Genomic DNA, 17166 nt, shown 5'->3' with positions numbered 1-17166 from the left:
ATTCCCTAACCTGCTTTATTTCCACCCAAAATTTTTTTCATTTCAAAAATAATCTTTCTCAAAATGTAAATATAACCTTGAAATGTTCACTTCTTTCTCCTCCACTACATTTATTTATTTATTTATTTATTTATTTATTTATTTATTTATTTTGCTTTGACATTTCTACTGGTTCTATCTTGCTCTTAAGATAAAGGCCAAAGGTCAAAGACTAAAATCCTAAACTCAATTTATTAACAATCCTCCCACGCCCCACTTTTGGTGTCTTTACTGTCTGGGCACTTAAGATCTGAATGTCTTCATTTCCCAGAGCTCTCAGCACTGTCTTCCCAATAGGCTTTCAGATGACCTGATTCTGTTCTCCATTTAACTGGTCAACTATTACTCATTGATCATACCCTAACCCTGCTTAGTTTTTTTTTTTTTTTTTGCAGTAGACCCTTCTCTGATCTCTATCCCCAGATAAAATATGAAATTATATGAGCACTTGTAGCCTTGTGGTGTATTTTGCTTCTTAGTGGTAACCACATTGGAGCATTCTATTTGTCTTGTGTGGTTAGTTGGTTCACATCCCTCACACGGAAGACTAAGCTACATCAGTGCAAGACTCCTGCCTAGCTTTCTGTCTCAAAAGTGCTTGCTGAAGGAGTGAACGAAACAGTGGCGTGTTTCTACATGTGGTGACTGGCTAGGGAAGCAGTGTAAGTGGGCATGAAGGAATTTTCCTCACAGTTTTCTCATGGAGGCTTAAGTCTCTCAAAGTACCAGTAACTACTATAAGTAGATTCAAAGCATCTATTGCCTCTTATTAACCCTGCTCTATGATTGTTTTGACAATCACAAGGGTATGTCCAAGCCATTTTTTACCCTATTTCCTTACAATGGTTAAGTCTACCATTTCTTAAATGAATGCGTTGGGCCTGATCAGGAAAAAAGCAAGATGGAGCTACTTTTGTGCACGCTTGTGTGCACAGAACGGTAGCTGCAGGTTCTTAAATGTAGTTTCGCAACCACCTTAGGCCTTGGTTTATAAATTTTGCAGATTCAGCATAAGTTAGATAAGCCAACTATGCAGGATTTTTACTTAAACAAGAAATTTGTGAAAAAGTCTAATAATTGGAAGAAATAAATGAGAATGAATTTTTAAGCAGAACAATGGAAGTATAGTTATCCATTAACTTTCTTATAATATAAATAGCATAACCTATTGTATATTTCTCTATCTACCCAAGGCAAACCAGGACTCACTAACTTGGGTTCAGACAACTTTAGAAGTATTATTTAGGGGGTCTGTATATTGTTCTATTAAAGACAATTTAGAAATTATATGATAGGTCTAGGAAAAAGCCTAATGATACAGCTTGCTGAGCATACCAATTAAGTGTTAAACTTGGCTAAGAGTCAGGGGCTTTGGCTGTTCATTCAACATGCAGGGCATGATATGGTGCTTGGTATCTGCTGCCACAGTCTTGCTTCTAGACAGTCTAATCTGTACTCCTAGAATGACACCCTGTGGCTGGACAGATCAATAGCACAGTGTTCACTTGTCATTCTCCTCTGCCTTTCTGAAAACAAATAAAAGCAGTTACTACAAAATGTAGCTTAAGTATAGCTGTCAGACAAAATTACTTTAGTAATTGAAATAGATTGAATAGGGTTAACAGGAATAAAGATCCATGCTTAATATATTGGCTTAGAGCTATGTCAGGAATATCATAACACAGAGCACAAATTTACTACACACGGACTTAAGGATTGTTCCCTTGAAAAGAACTCAGAACATTTTACTGTGTGTACAACTTGAGGCACATGTTCACCTCTGTAGAATTAATTGGAGCCTCAGGACAGTACTGTGTCATCTCCAGCAGGAATGTTAGTATCTGTATTTTATACTTCTAGAAATTGAAGGTCAATGAAGGTTAAACCTTTTTCCTCCTATCTTCTAGGTAATAAAATGCTTGTATTAATTTAGTTCTGCCTTGAAGTCTCTGGAATTTGCAATCTACTCCTTTTTATTTTAATCCCCCAGGCAACCTTGCTATAATGACCATATCCAGTTACTATAAATTCATACTTTGATTATTTGGTCAAATGAAATATTTTCTCTGCTATAAAATAAACAAATAAATAAAAAAAAACTTTCTGCTGCCATGGGGTGGGACATTGTCTTCCTAGCATTTTATCCATCTCCCATCTCTCTATATAAGCCTTATCAACCCAAGGCTGGTCAACATCTACCTCCTAGTAATCTTCATTCATTGTAAACTCCTATGAATCTCTAGCCTCCTGAATAATCATTGAATGACTGTCTATAACACTAGTTGGTAGTGAGTGATATCAAGAAATAAATATTATCAAGAAATAAATAAATAAAATATTTTAAAACTCTATTCAATATTTTTTTTATTTCTCACCATTAAATTTCTGCCCACATGAATACCTAGACTGAGAACCATTCAGCTTGCTTTTCATAGCCTATACAGAGCCCAAAACAAGTCAGCAAACAGCCAGTGCTTTGTCACTTGATTCTAAATTATCCAGAAATCGATACTGAAATTTTAATGATCCAATTGTTTATACATGTTATCACATTTAATATTTGCACACTTAACAAATCAATTGTTTTTTATTCTGAGTAATTCTTTTATGGCTTAAACATATACTTAGATTTTATATATAAATACATTTCAGGATAATAATCATAGTAAAATTTTTTGTTATAAAAGTTTATAGAATGTATCTTACCCATATTTTATATATGTTATAGAAAAAATTTATGTAACTAAACACATTTTAATACATTAAACTAAAAGAAAGAAAACATCTTATTTTAAAAACCGCTCTTTTTAATCCCATGTTTTCTTATCACTGCATTCTTTTTTTGATTTGATATAAGAAAACTCATATTTACTTTAATTCCTCATGGTCCTGAGTGTTTCCATTGGGTCAGACTTACTTAAATAAGTCTGTTTTCCATGTGGCTCCTCTTCCCTGTCACTCCTGAATCTGCTACTGCTTTGGACTGGCTTGAAGGGGAAGGAGGGTGTATCATTGAGGGCATCTGGAGGAGCAGAGAGCCGATGGGTGAGGGATGGGTATGTTTCTGAAACTATAACCTCAGACAAGCTCTCTTCACGATTATCCTGAGGTTTTCAAGTAACCAAAAAATGGAATTTCACTCTTTCTCCAAAAAGCAAGAATTTTTAGTCCAGTCACTGAGTTAAATTATCTAGATGTTAGAAACCTTGAAAAGTTACTCATATACTGACTTTTTTTTTAACAATTTTTTATTGAACATAAGTAGTATACATTTATACTATATTTGGTGCCCTCTCCCCCCCGCCCCCTTTACCCCCCCACCAATGGTTGTCCAGGTTAACCATGTCTTATTCATAATTTTACACATGTTCAGGTGTAGACCCTCATTAATCCAGATCGGTCTTTCTCCTCTCCTATCTTTCCATTAAAACTTAGCTAGTATTTCCCCTCTAATATCTGGGGTCCTACTGGTATCCTTTGTGTTTAAGGTATCTCTAATCATACTTTCAATAAGATCTAAGTGCTGGTCTAAAGGGCTTCCAATCTGGACTGACATCAGGGTTGGTTAAATGTTTAATTTTTACAACTGATATTACATGTCCACAGTCCTGATAAGGCTTTAGAAAAGAATGATAAAACTACCAGCAACACAAGAACAACAAAATTCACTACAAAGAAAGAAAGGGGATAATAGGATATGTAAGTTGTATAGCTTTCACCATTAGCTCTCATATTTTCACTGGGCATTTTACTCTTGCCTCTTAATTTACAAAAGTGAAAAATGGAATAAGTACTGAAAATAGAAAAAAATGCATTCAATCACAGTCAATAATTCACAGAATTTGGAGTTTCACCAGGCATCAAGGTCTTCTGTGCCGGCTAAGCTTTATGAAAATAACCTACTATCCAAGGTAGTATTCCAGCTAATTTTTTTAATGTTTTCCAAATATAAAGCCTAGCAAACTAAAGCATGATTTCTTATAGTCTTAGGTTTACAACTGATGAATAAACTGGAAAGTGGGAGTGTGTACATTTCTAATCCCTATGACACAGAGGAGCCAGAAAAAAAAAGCTCCATCTAGCAGAAGAGAGTTGTTGTAAGCATTGACAACCATTGAATTGAGTTTGGTATTTGACTTGGGGGTTTCTAGAGTTAAACCTCCCAACTCACTCTTCAACTCTGTGAATCCCAATTGTTACTATGTTGCTGTGGAGGTTATAGCCATACACCAGGTAGTAAAATAAAGCATAAAATATGTTTTCTAATCACGGAGAAAATAATCTTGTCAACCACAAGATTTAATTCAGGGTAGTTTCATTGTCTGTAATATATAATGATACTTATGCTCAGCTGCCAACTACAGATATTAATTATTGAGACTTGATTGGGGTAACTGCTTTAGCTTAAGGTTTCTAAATTCTCTATCTTCAGCTGTCTCTGTGATTCAGTGCACTACACACTTATTATGAATGACATGATGTGCTAAATATGTCCCTACAAGGACCCAAGATATTTTATTAGATAAGATTGTCCTTTACAGCTTATCTGTATATAAGATTATCTTAAGTTTAAATTTGAAATACTCCCTCTTGTTTGCTTTCAGTGTATGTGTTTAGTTATGTAAACAGGGCTACTGTTTAATATATTTTTCAGCCATAGTATTATCTCTTAGGGAATATAACCTAATGGGTTTTTCTGAATTTTGATGAGTCATTCAGCTATGATGACTGTATTATTACACGAAAGGTAATATCATGGTAATGTTGCAATATAGTAATTAAAAGGCATCATATAATAACATATTAAATATTCATAATTTTTTTGGTGGTACTGGGGTTCCTGGAAGCCCTTCTACCTATGGGCTACACTCCCAGACCTATTTTATACTTTTTTATTTTTGGAAACAGGGTCTCTTAAGCCAGCACAGCTGGCTTTGAACCTGCGTGATTCTCCTGTCTCTGCCTCCCAAGTGCGGGGATTATAAGCGAGTGCCACCCCGCCCCGCGAAATACTCATAATTGTAACACAGATCAGTTCATCTATCATTTTTCACCATCACAATACATCAAATATTTATGGGCAAAAACAAATGCATGCTTGTACTTTCTAATTAGTCAAATTGATTAAAGAAACAGATTCAAGAAACAGCAAACATGAGATAAAAGATAAAAATCTTAAACTATTTAATGTAAATTACCCATTACATACAAAGGACATAGTTTAATTGCATTGAGTTAAAATGTAAATGTATACACGTGTTAAATTACACATTAAATCTAGAGGTATTTAATTTCATAAAAATATTATTTACAAATAATCTTATCAAACAGACATTAAAGACTGAGTTAATTCTAATGCCATTTTTGTTCTTAAAAACCAAATTTTACACCAGACATGGTGGTGCACGCTTGTAATCCCCGTGCTTGGGAGGCGGAGACAGGATATCGTAGGTTTGAAGCCAGCCGTGCGCACTGGCTTAAGAGACCCTGTTTCCAAAAAAATAAAAAATAGGTCTGGGAGTGTAGCCCGGAGGTAGAAGGGCTTCCAGGAACCCCAGTACCACACACACAAAAAAAAATTTAAATAAATTACACATTTATCCATTTCCACAGTCCACAGATTTGTCTTCTGAATGTTTTTCAAAAATCTTAAAATGATGACAAAAATATTTGACTTCAATAAATCAACCAGACAGAACAAACCCAGAGGTCATAAAAACAAATTACTCATAATATAAACTATCATAGACATGAAGCATTTTTATGTAACTAAATATACTTTTTTGCTTCTCAAAGATAACTAACATTTTTTTTCTTCCTTTGAAAATGATATTACTTCATTTAGAATCACTTTTGAGAAACAATTATTTTTCTGAGATACTGAATTTCTTTAATTGATTTATACTTCTGTTCTCGATTCTAAATGAACATGCTTTTGGACACATTTGTCATATCAACGGGCTAAAGACAGCCCCTTATATTTGTTCTAAATTGTTCATATCTTCAGGGCAAGCATGGAAATCATTTCCTTGAAAACTCTGGTGCTAAATTTTAGCTTTTACACGTCAAAATTATTGAATTTAGTCCAATAAACAGAATTTTATCCATTTGTACTCCACACAACTGTCCCAACAACTACTAGTCATAAGAAGGTGTAAGAAGCTATAAGAGACCCCAAATGCTGGGTCTTCTTGGAGCTCTCTGACATAGAGACTTTTTATTTTGCTGCTGAACAGCATCTAGACAGGCCAGCCCCATCCACTGCCCTCCTCTCCACAGATACCCCTTGCCCTTTTCCTTTCTGAATAGTAGATTCTGGAAGATATCTTACTGTCAGAGACTTCCCTAAAGGCAAATCTGTCCAGGCTGGGCCCCAATATTGGTCATTGTGTGATAGTGCAGCCTCATGATGATCTCCCTTTCCTTAATCAATACTTTTAGATAAGAAAAAGACCAACAACTAAAATTACTGAATATAAAATGATAACCTTGGGCCATCTGTGATTTACTTGATTATTTTTATTTCAATCATTTTTTTTCTTCTTTTGTCATGTAGGTCCCAGTGGACAGATAGAATATACTAATGTATGTTTCCTTCATCGACCCTGGAATTATTTCTAACATCTTTCCACAGTTTTAAACAGAAAGACAAACGTTTATTTTATCTCTGAATAATTCTTTCCTATTTGGATTCAGTAATATCTCAGAAAATACTATATACTTGAATATCAGGCAGAAGTAAAGTAATTCTGGAAAGTTCTTTGTATTTCTTACAACAGCTAATGGCATTTCATATATATTTTTAATATTAATTCCAAAATAAAACTATGGAATTTTTGTTATAGTAAAAACACAAACTTTATTTTCCTAACCATTTTTAAGCATTCAGTATGGTGTGTTAATTATTTATATGAACCTTGTTTTGTTAACAACTCTCTGGAAATTTTCATTTTTTATGATTAAAACTCTATTCATCAGCCAACAACTTTCTTTTTCCCCTTGTTCTCTGCTTTTAGCAACTACTATTCAATTTTCTGTTTCTAAAAGCTTGACTACTTTATATACTTCAGATAAGTGGAATCATTCAGTATTTATCTTTTGGTGACTGGCTTATTTCACTTAGAATATCCTTAAAGTTCATTAATGTTGTAGCATATGACAAAATTTCCTTTTCTTTTAATTGGTGCATTGTAATCATACATTGATGCAGTTCAGTGTCACAGAGGTATCCAGGCACACAGCCCCAGTTGAGCCCTCCCCCAATTCCCACCCTACCCCACTCCCTCTCCCTCTGCACCTCCCAGTGCTCAGCACAGTGATGGGCTTTGATAAGTTTGTGCATCATGTCCATTGAAGTTTTTCCCTCTTCATGTCTTCCTCCTCCTTCCCAACTCCCTCAGTAGAGTCCTCTCCTTCACTCCACTATGGATTCTCCTTTGTCTGGAGTCTCTCCTGTGTCCCAATTTCTCTCAAGATTCTGTATATGAGGGAGAATATCCAACCCTTCACATTTTGTAACTCACTAATCTCACATAGCATAATATCCTTTAGTTCTATCCATTTCCTAGCAAATGATATAAGTTTATTCTTTATGGCTGGGTAGAATTCCATTGTGTATATATCCCATAATTTTATAATTCATTCATCTGTTGATGGATATCCCAGCTGGTTCCATAGTTTGATGATTATGAATTGTACAGCTATAAACATAAATATGTATGCATTATTATGGTATTTTGGTTTCTATTTTGGAGGGTAGATACCCAGGAGTAGTATAGATGATTTATAAGGTAGGTTCACTCACATTCTTCTGAGGATCCTCCATATTGTTTTCCAAAGTGGTTGCACTAAATTGCAATCCCACCAAAAGTGTCTGGGAGTGTCGACCTCTCCACATCCTTACCAGCATTTTTAATGATTGGCATTCCAATTGGGGTTAAGTAAAATCTTAGGGTAATTTTGATTTACATCTCTCTCATTGTTTCTGTGCAGCAAAGGAAACTATAAATAACCTCAAGAGCTGACAGAATTGGAGATTTTTACCAGCTACTTCTCTGATAGGGGACTAATATCTAAATTATGCAAAGAACTCAAAAACTCACTACCAAACAAAAACAACCCAATAAAAATGGGCAAGTGTTTTTTTTTAGATTGTTTTGGGTGTTTAGAGTTCATATTTCATGTTAGGATAGATTTTTTCTGAAAAAAATAAATTTATGATAGTTTCATCTTAAAAATATCCTCTGGTAAGAAAGAAAACAAGAAAGAAATATTGAAATGTTATCTTTAAGTGATCAAAAGTTTGGTATCAGACAAATGAATCTGTTATGTGAGATTATCATTGTTAATTTTGGATAAATTGCTATAATATTATAAAAAATAAACAAAAGAAGAAATACAAATACAATAAATATATGAAGAAATGGTTTAACATCATTAGAAATCAGAGAGATGTAAATCAGAACTACCCTGATATTTTAGAATTTCATTCTTTTTTTTTTTTTTTTTGGTGCTAGGGATTAAACCCAAGGGTGTTCTACCTCTGAGCTACAGCCCTAGCCCAAATTTTTATTTCGAAACAGGGACTCACTAAGTTTCTAAGTGCCTTGATAAGTAGCTGAGGCTGGCTGCAAACTCAGATCCTCCTGTCTCAGCCTCCCAAATACTGGGATTACAAGTGTACAATACCATGACCAGCCCAAGATTTTATTTTTTTCAAAGTGAATAATATTCTATTTTATGGCCGGGCATGGTGGCACACCCTTGTAATCCCAACATTCGGGAGGCTGAGACCAGAGGATCGTGGTTCATGGACAGCCTCAGCTACTTAGTGAGGCCCTCCGCAATTTAGTGAGACTCTTCCAAAATAATAAAAAATAGGGCAGGAGGTGTATCTCTGAGGTCAAATGCCTCTGAGTTCCATCCCCAGATCCGCAAAAGAAAAAAAATTCCATTTTACGTACATATCCATGTTACTTACCCACTCATTTGTTGGTGGGAGTTTAGGTTGCTTCTCCCCCTTTGCCATTGTGAATGACATTTCATTGAACATATGTATGTACATATCTCTTTGAGTTCCTATTTTATTTCTTTTAGATATATACTCACATGTAGGGTTGCTTGATTGTTGGGCAATTGCATTTACATTTTTGATATAATTTCATACTGCTTTCTATAGAAGCTGTACCATTCTATGGTTCTATTAACAGTGTGGAAAGTTTCCTGTTTTCATATTCTGCTCCAACTATTTCTTTTGGTGGTACTGGGGATGGAACCCTTCTATCTCCTGGCTACACTCCCAAACCTATTTTATATTTTATTTAGAAACAGGGTCTCTTAAGCCAGCGAGGCTGACTTCCAACCTGCGCAATCTTCCTGTCTCCACCTCCCAAGCGATCATCACCAGCGTGCGCCACCACGCCAGGCTTTATGTTTTTTAAATATATTTTCTTTTCTTTTTTATGAGTTATCTTGACAGGTGTCAGGTAATATCTGATTGTTTTAATATGAAATTCCCTGGTGAGTAATACTGCTGAGCATCTCCATAATGCTTGTTGATAATTTGGGTACCACTGGAGTAATGGTTACTCAAGTTCTTTGTTCATTTTTTTATTATCAATAATATTGTGGCTAATTTGTACAGGTGATATATATATCAGATATATGTCCCTCATCAGGTATAGAGTTTGAAAATATTCTCTCCTGCCGGGTGTGGTTGCGCACGCTTGTAATTCCAACATTTGGGAGGCTGAGACAGGAAGATGGCGTTTCAGTCTCAGCTACTTAGTGAGGCCCTTTGCAACTCAGTGACACCTGGTTTTAAAATAAAGAATAAAAAATAGGGCAGAGGATGTAGCTCAGAGATCAAATGCCCCTGGGTTTCATCCCCAGACCTGCAAAAAAAAAAAAAAAAAAAGAAAGAAAGAAAGAAAGAAAAAGAGGAAACTGGAAAAAAAAATTCTCTCCTGTTTCGTGGGTTGCATTTTTACTCAGTTGGTTGTGTCCTTTGTGCTGCAGCAGCTGTAAAGTCAATGTAGCACCACTTAACTAATTTGCTTTTGTTGCTTTTGATTTTGGTGCCATGTCCAATAAATCATTACCAATGCAATGTCATGAAAATTTGCTTCAGTATTTTCCTCTAAGAATTTTATAGTTTCAGAGCCTACATTTAAGTTTTGAATATATTTTGAGTAAATTTTTACATATAGTGTAATAGTGTAAAGTAAGGGTCCAACTTCATTCTTTTGCATGTGAGTATCCAACTTTCCCAATATTGTCCCAATTGTATATCTTTATCACTCTACTTTAAGATTATTTGACTATATCAGGAGGTTTTATTTCTGGGCTTTGTATTCTATTTCATTTTCTATATATCTATCTTTATGTCAATACTACACTGTCTTAATTACTATAGCTTTTGTAATATGTTTGAAATAAAAAGCATGATGTCTTAAGTTTTGTTTTAGCTCTTTCTTTTCGTGTTGTTGTTGTTGTTGTTGTTGTTGTTGTTGTTTGCCACACTAGGAATGGAACCCAGGAGCATTGTACCTCTGAGCTATACTCCCAGCCTGAAATTATTTTATTCTTTATTTTCTGAAACAGGGTCTCACTAAGTTACAGAGGGCCTCACTAAGTAGTAGCTGAGGCTCCTCCTGTCTCAGCATCCCAAATGCTGGATTACAAGCATGCACCACCACACTCAGTTTATCTCTTTGGTCCTTGAGATTATATGTGAATTTTTGTATTTTTTACTTTTGCAAAAATACCTTAAGAATTTTATATGGATTTCCTTGCCTTGCCTTTGTAGATCCCTTTTTTATAGTGAGTGTTCAAATTCATAAATTGACATTTTTATAGTGAGTGTTCAAATCCATAAACTTTTGCCACTTTGGTTATATTTATTTTGCATATTTCATTTTTTGATGCTATTGTACAATAAATAGGATTTTTCTTGAAATTTATTTTCAAAGTGTTTGTTTTTTGCCACTTTGGTTATATTTATTTTTGTATATTTCATTTTTTGATGCTATTGTACAATAAATAGGATTTTTTCTTGAAATTTCTTTTCAAAGTGTTTGTTGTTACTGTATAGAACCACAACTTATATTTGTATGTTGATATTGTATACTGTAATTTTGAATTGTCTTATTCTAACATGGTGTGTGTGTGTGTGTGTGTGTGTGTGTGTGTTTAATATTATTTAGATTTTCTACATATTAAATTATGTTGTCTAAAAACAGTAATTTTTCTTCTTCCTTCCAAATTTGCATGCTTTAAAAATCTATTTTCTTGACTAATTGCTATAGCTAGTACTTCTAGTACAAGCTTGCAATTTTTAAAGGTTAAATAATACTGCTCTTTTTTATGGAATAATTATACTCCCCTCACCAATTGATAGGTATGAATTTTAAATTCCTTTTTCACTCTTAGGGATTCATAATCAATGACTGATGACTCTCTAACCTTGTCCCTTCAGTAGTAATGGCAAAAAATACTAATTCTTTATTGTTTATATTTTAGTTTATAATTCCTTGTGTAATTTTAATTAATAAATGAAATAATTTTTCTACTGAGTTATTATTGCTGTCTAGGTTCTTATTACTGGAAATTATTACCCCCAAGAAATGAATGAGGCCTTTTCTCTTCTTTATAGTTATTTCTAAAATGACTATAACATATTGTATAATGTGAACATTACTTATCTTCTGTGAACATAAAAACATCTGTGAAATTCACTTCATATAGTCTAAAAATTATTTATAAAAAATCCAGTTTTGAATTGGGTAATGTGTGCAAGTATGCCTTTACCATCTTGTATTCCATTAAGATATATGACTACAATGTACTCATAATTTTTTAAAATTAGGTTTTGAAAAGATGTTTGTGTTACATTATAACTATAAATATAAACATATTAAATATATTTTTGCTCTTGGATTCTTTGTTCATCTCTTACTCAACAATCTTTTTTTTATTGAATGATAGAATGGCATTATTAGACAGTCCAGCAAAGATAAACTAGTTTTGTTACTGGAAAAATTTTTACTTTTTCATCATATTTCTGGCTTCACAGATAATGAGTTGTTTTCAGATCTGGATGACGTAGCTCAGTGGTAGAGCATTTGTCTAGCATGTTTGAGTTGTTCCTAGAGAGAGAGAGAAAGAGAGAGTGCCTGATTTATGCATAGTATAATAAAAGCTAAAATTATTCCTATTAATTTAATTTGTATGTTTCATCTTTATTTAATTTGTTGGATCTTCCACCATCTTGTGGTTTTACTTTTGATACTGATTAATAAATTAAAATATATTATTTGAACACTTTAGGTGGTAAAGACTGAGCTAAGTACTAAGATTTAGAAAAAATTATGGTGCATTATTTATTTATTTATTTATTTATTTACTTATTTACTTATTTATTTATTTTGGTGGTACTGGGGTTCTTGGAAACCCTTCTACTTCCCGGCTACACTCCCAGACCTTTTTTTTTAAATATACTTTTTTATATGAAACAGGGTCTCTTAAGCCAGCGCACCTGGCTTCAAACCTGGGCGATCCTCGGCCTGGGTGCGCCACCACGCCCGCCCGTTATGGTGCATTTTAATTGTTCATTATTATGAGAGTCAAAGTTATAGGTTCATGTATGGACACTCTCCCCTTTTCATTCTTCCTCCCTGTACATGCTAGTGAAATTGGTAGTAATAACTTCATACGCACACATGGCATTATTTTGTCTGATTTTTTTCTTAGAGACTTAAAAAAATAATATATGTGAATGTAAAGACCCATGACCAAGTCAGGTAATAGGTTAAGTCTCGAGTGCAATACATTGTAAATATGCTTATCACAAAAGGCTGAAAGTCTTAATTTTCTGTCACCATCTGACTTTACTCCTCTTCTTTCAGCCTTCTGAAATTATCGAAGCCATTTATCATTATAATCCTTCTAGCATTTTTTAAACTGCTCAGATAAAACCTCCATTAGTTTGCTTTTATTCTATTTCCCAATGACAGAGTGAATTTCCACCTCCTTACATATTAGAGCAATGTTCAAGTTAATTTTCTTGTATTTTTAATTGTGTGTGTGTGTGTGTGTGTGTGTGTGTGTGTGTGTGTGTGTTTGTGGTACTGGGGATGGAACTCAGGGGCTTTCTATCTCTGGTCTACACTCCTAGACTCATTTTATACTTTATTTGGAAACAGAGTCTCACTAAGTTGCTGAGAGCCTCACTAAGTAGCTGAGGCTGGCTTCGAACCTGTGCGATCCTCCTGTCTCAGCCTCCCAAGCGCTGGGATTACAAGCGTGCGCCACCACGCCCAGCTTTCAATTGTTCTCTTAATAAAGTTTTTAGTATCATTTCTTGTATATCGCCAACTAAGCCTGAGCACTGAAAGTGGGTAGTGATGAGCAGATACTTGAATTTAACAGTTAAGTCCTAGGGAATGCAAAAGTGAGATTTAATTCTGCTACTAGTGGAAGAGGAATTGGCAGTAGTTAGGAAAGCTTCCGGAAGTGATGATCTATAAGCTAGATCTTTTTGAAGAGGAAGAAGAGAGAAAAGGAATGTCTTGAGGGGAAAAGAAGAATATTTGGAGCAATTATACAGATTGTAAATTTAAAAGCTTTAGAACTCTTTCTGCTTTTTGGTTCGATAACCTTGTTCTCTTATTTAATTTCTTTCTGAAATCTCCTTTGTATTTTGGATGCATCCACTTACTGCATTTTCTAAATCCATCATGTAATTTGGCTCAAAATGCTTCCTTTCTTTTCTCTCCCACTCAGTGTTCCACAGTGAAAGGAAATTAGTAATAAGTTTGACAAAGTAATTTGCTTCCATTTAAAAGGACCTGGAGGTGGTTGCTGGAGGCTGGAGAAAAATGGGGTTGGGGGAGGCGGGGATGGGATCAAGTTTATCTTTGGCTCTAAGTTGCAGTTAGAAAGAAAGAAGTTCTGATGCGCTAATGTATAGTAGGGTGTATGTAGAGAACACTTATATATTGCATATCACAGAAAGAAAGAAATGTAAGTGTTTAAGTTTATAAACCTTATATATAAGTTAATATATATATATATATATATATATATAGCCTGATTTAAACATTACACAATATGTATATGTATTGAAGCATTATGTAGTATCTTATCAATAGGTACAATTTTTATGTCTTAATAAAGTATCAGTTAAAAACAAACTTCAATTAAATAAACAAAGTGACCTGGAAAATGGTTCCGTGTGATAAGTTGTTGGATATTAGATTTTCGTAAGGGAATGCCACTGATAGTCTCTCTCTCTGCGTCCCTTCAAATTAGGATATCACTGTGTGACTTATGACTTATTACTTCAAAGTCAGATGATTCTGACTCGATCTGAACAGTATTCTAGCAGTTGATTACATGCATGTCATTTCTCATAATTAGTACCAAGAGCAAGAACTGTAATACTATCACCTATTTCCTAAACCTGTGTAATTCCAAGAGAATAAGGTCTTATAATATAGTTGTTAATAGGAATTCACAGATGTTTTACAAAGTGGAAGGTGATTTAATGTGCACACAATAGTGGTAATCTCCATAAAATTCTTTTGCCGGGAGTGGTGGCTCAAGCTTGTAATCCCCGAGCTTCAGAGGCAGAGACAGGAGGATAGCCCAGGTTCAAAGCCAGCAGTGCTGGTTTAAGAAACCCTGTTTCCAAATTTTAAAAAGGACAAAATAGGTCTGGGAGTGTAGCCTGGAGGTAGAAGGGTTTCCAGAAACCCCAGTACCACCAAAGGAAAAAAAAAGAAAAAAGAAAAAACAACAAAACAACACACCTTTAATACATTTGGTATCCTGACTACATATATCTAGACTTTTTTCCTGGTGGATTTTCAAGCATGAATTGGGCTACTATGGTTTATAACTGTGTTTGTTGCATGAAAGGTATTATGAAATCAGGAAAAAGGTGACTGGAAGGGCAAATAAATTAGGAAAATCTGAAGTATGTCAGGAAAGTTTGTCTCCTCATTGTTGAAGACAGGAGGCCACTGACCTCCTGAAACTTAAACTCCTTTATTCTCTCTGTATTTTTCTCTTATTTTACTGATGTACTTTGGAATGTATTCAGATTTTCTGAGGCATGGCATGCCTACCTATAAATTTAATATACTTTATTTAACCTGTTTTGTTATAATTAACATAAATGAGGATAAGCATAGGAAAAATAATTGCATCTGTAATTTTCATAGATTAAAATATGCTAATAATGAAAATTATTTGGCTTGTAGTTTTTACTTATTGAATAGACTAATTTCATCCTGACTTAATTTTTATTTCTGTTCATTGCTTATCATGTGCTGATTACTTGATGATTTTAGTAGCCTGTTTCTTTCATTTTTTTGAGAAATAATTTTCTTTGAAGTAGTATTTTAACAGGATTGTGTGAGATAATAGATGCAAAAAAAAAACACACAAATTAAAAGGTGTCCCAAAACATTGCAATACTTTGCAAATTATAAGGCATGGATATTTTAAGAAATGATTAACCAATTTTGATTAATTTAAATAAAATCATGCAAAAATAATCTGAGAAAGAAAATATAAAATATATATTTCTACTTTTCAGTTATTAGTATGTATACTCTATTTTGGGTAATATTGATTTTTTTGCAGAATTGATTGATATCTAAGGATGAGATAGACAATTTCAGTTAGTCATGTGCTATTTCAAAATAAAGTCAAGAGAGTATCTGTTATGTGAATTGTGTTTCCTCAAAATACATGTATTGAAACTCCAACTTCCAATGTGACTGTATTTTGAAAAGGGCAGTTAGGGAGGTAATTAGGAATAACTGAAACTGAGAGTGGCCCTAATCTGTTAGAATTACTGTCCTTATAAAAAACAGAGATGAGACTCACCTGAGTCCCAGCCCGAGCCACGCCTTCTTCCATGTGTATACACAGAAGTACAAGAAATGGCCATGCAAGACCATAGTGAGCAGGGAGCAGTCTAAAAGCCAGGAGTAGAGATTACACAAGAAATTGAATTGTCTGAACGTTACTTTTAGATTTTTAGTCTCTAGAATTGTTAGAAAAAATTTTCTGTGTTTAAGCTGTCTGTTCTGGGGCAGTTTTTTTTTTTTTTATGGCAGGTTGAGCAAACTAATATAGTGTTTTGGGATTTGATGTATTATTTTCTGTAAATTATTGGCTTATTCTTAAAAACTCATAAAAACATGGTAAATTTGAATCACTTTCTTCACATCTTTCTTTTATTCAATTTATTCACTGCTTCCATTGTAAAGAATGTATTAGGCAATGTCAAAAAACTGTGGTGGTTTGTCTCTGTTGTAGGAATGAATTATTTCATAAGCATTCTTAACATTGGCTACAATAAGAGGTGTTTCTTATTATATTAATAAAGTGGTAAAAAGCTTACTAAAAAAATATATATATATATATATGTAGCTTGTCAACAACTTATAGCCTGAACAATAAAGATTTCAAATGTTGCTCCTCTCCTCACCTTCAGATCCACTTTAATAAAATGGACTCTTGATATTTCAGATTAACTTTTGTCTTTCTGGTATCTAAAAACCAGTATAGACTTTAACATGCCATCCTCTCCATGTCAGGCCTATTTTCAAACTATGTGACCTGACTCAGCCAGAGCATTTAAGTAGTAGTCTAAATCATATGGGCATCATCTTTGACTTTGCCTTGTCCTTCAAATTAGGAAATTTATTTTCACATGTTTTTTATTCCAAAAGTCTCTAAAAGAATTGCATACAACAGGTCATGATTAGCGATAATCTGAGGACTTAATAAATGTTTCTTGGATGTTTTAAAAATATTAAGGGAGAAATACTCAGCAAATGAATGGCTTTCTCAGAGAGGACAGATTGGGTTCAAATATGAATTGGATTTTATAGTCAATGCTGAAGACTGGAGATCATCCCAGTTAAGGTTACACTTGCCTGTTATCATTGGATACCGCCCAATCTCTGTTTCTCTCAGTGGTCCACAGCATATCACCACCATACTGCAGGTATCCAACACGTCTAAAGTGGGGAGAGGCAAATGACCATCAGTTATTTGACTGAAGTTTGTCCTCTGGTTACTAATAATTTTGAAATGTGCTCTTACCTAACT

The sequence above is a fragment of the Muscardinus avellanarius genome (genome assembly GCF_963383645.1).
Source record: "Muscardinus avellanarius genome assembly, chromosome: 6".
In the NCBI taxonomy this organism is placed as follows: Eukaryota; Metazoa; Chordata; class Mammalia; order Rodentia; family Gliridae; genus Muscardinus; species Muscardinus avellanarius.
The sequence above is the reverse complement of the archived record's forward strand: the minus strand, read 5'-3'. Positions refer to the sequence as shown.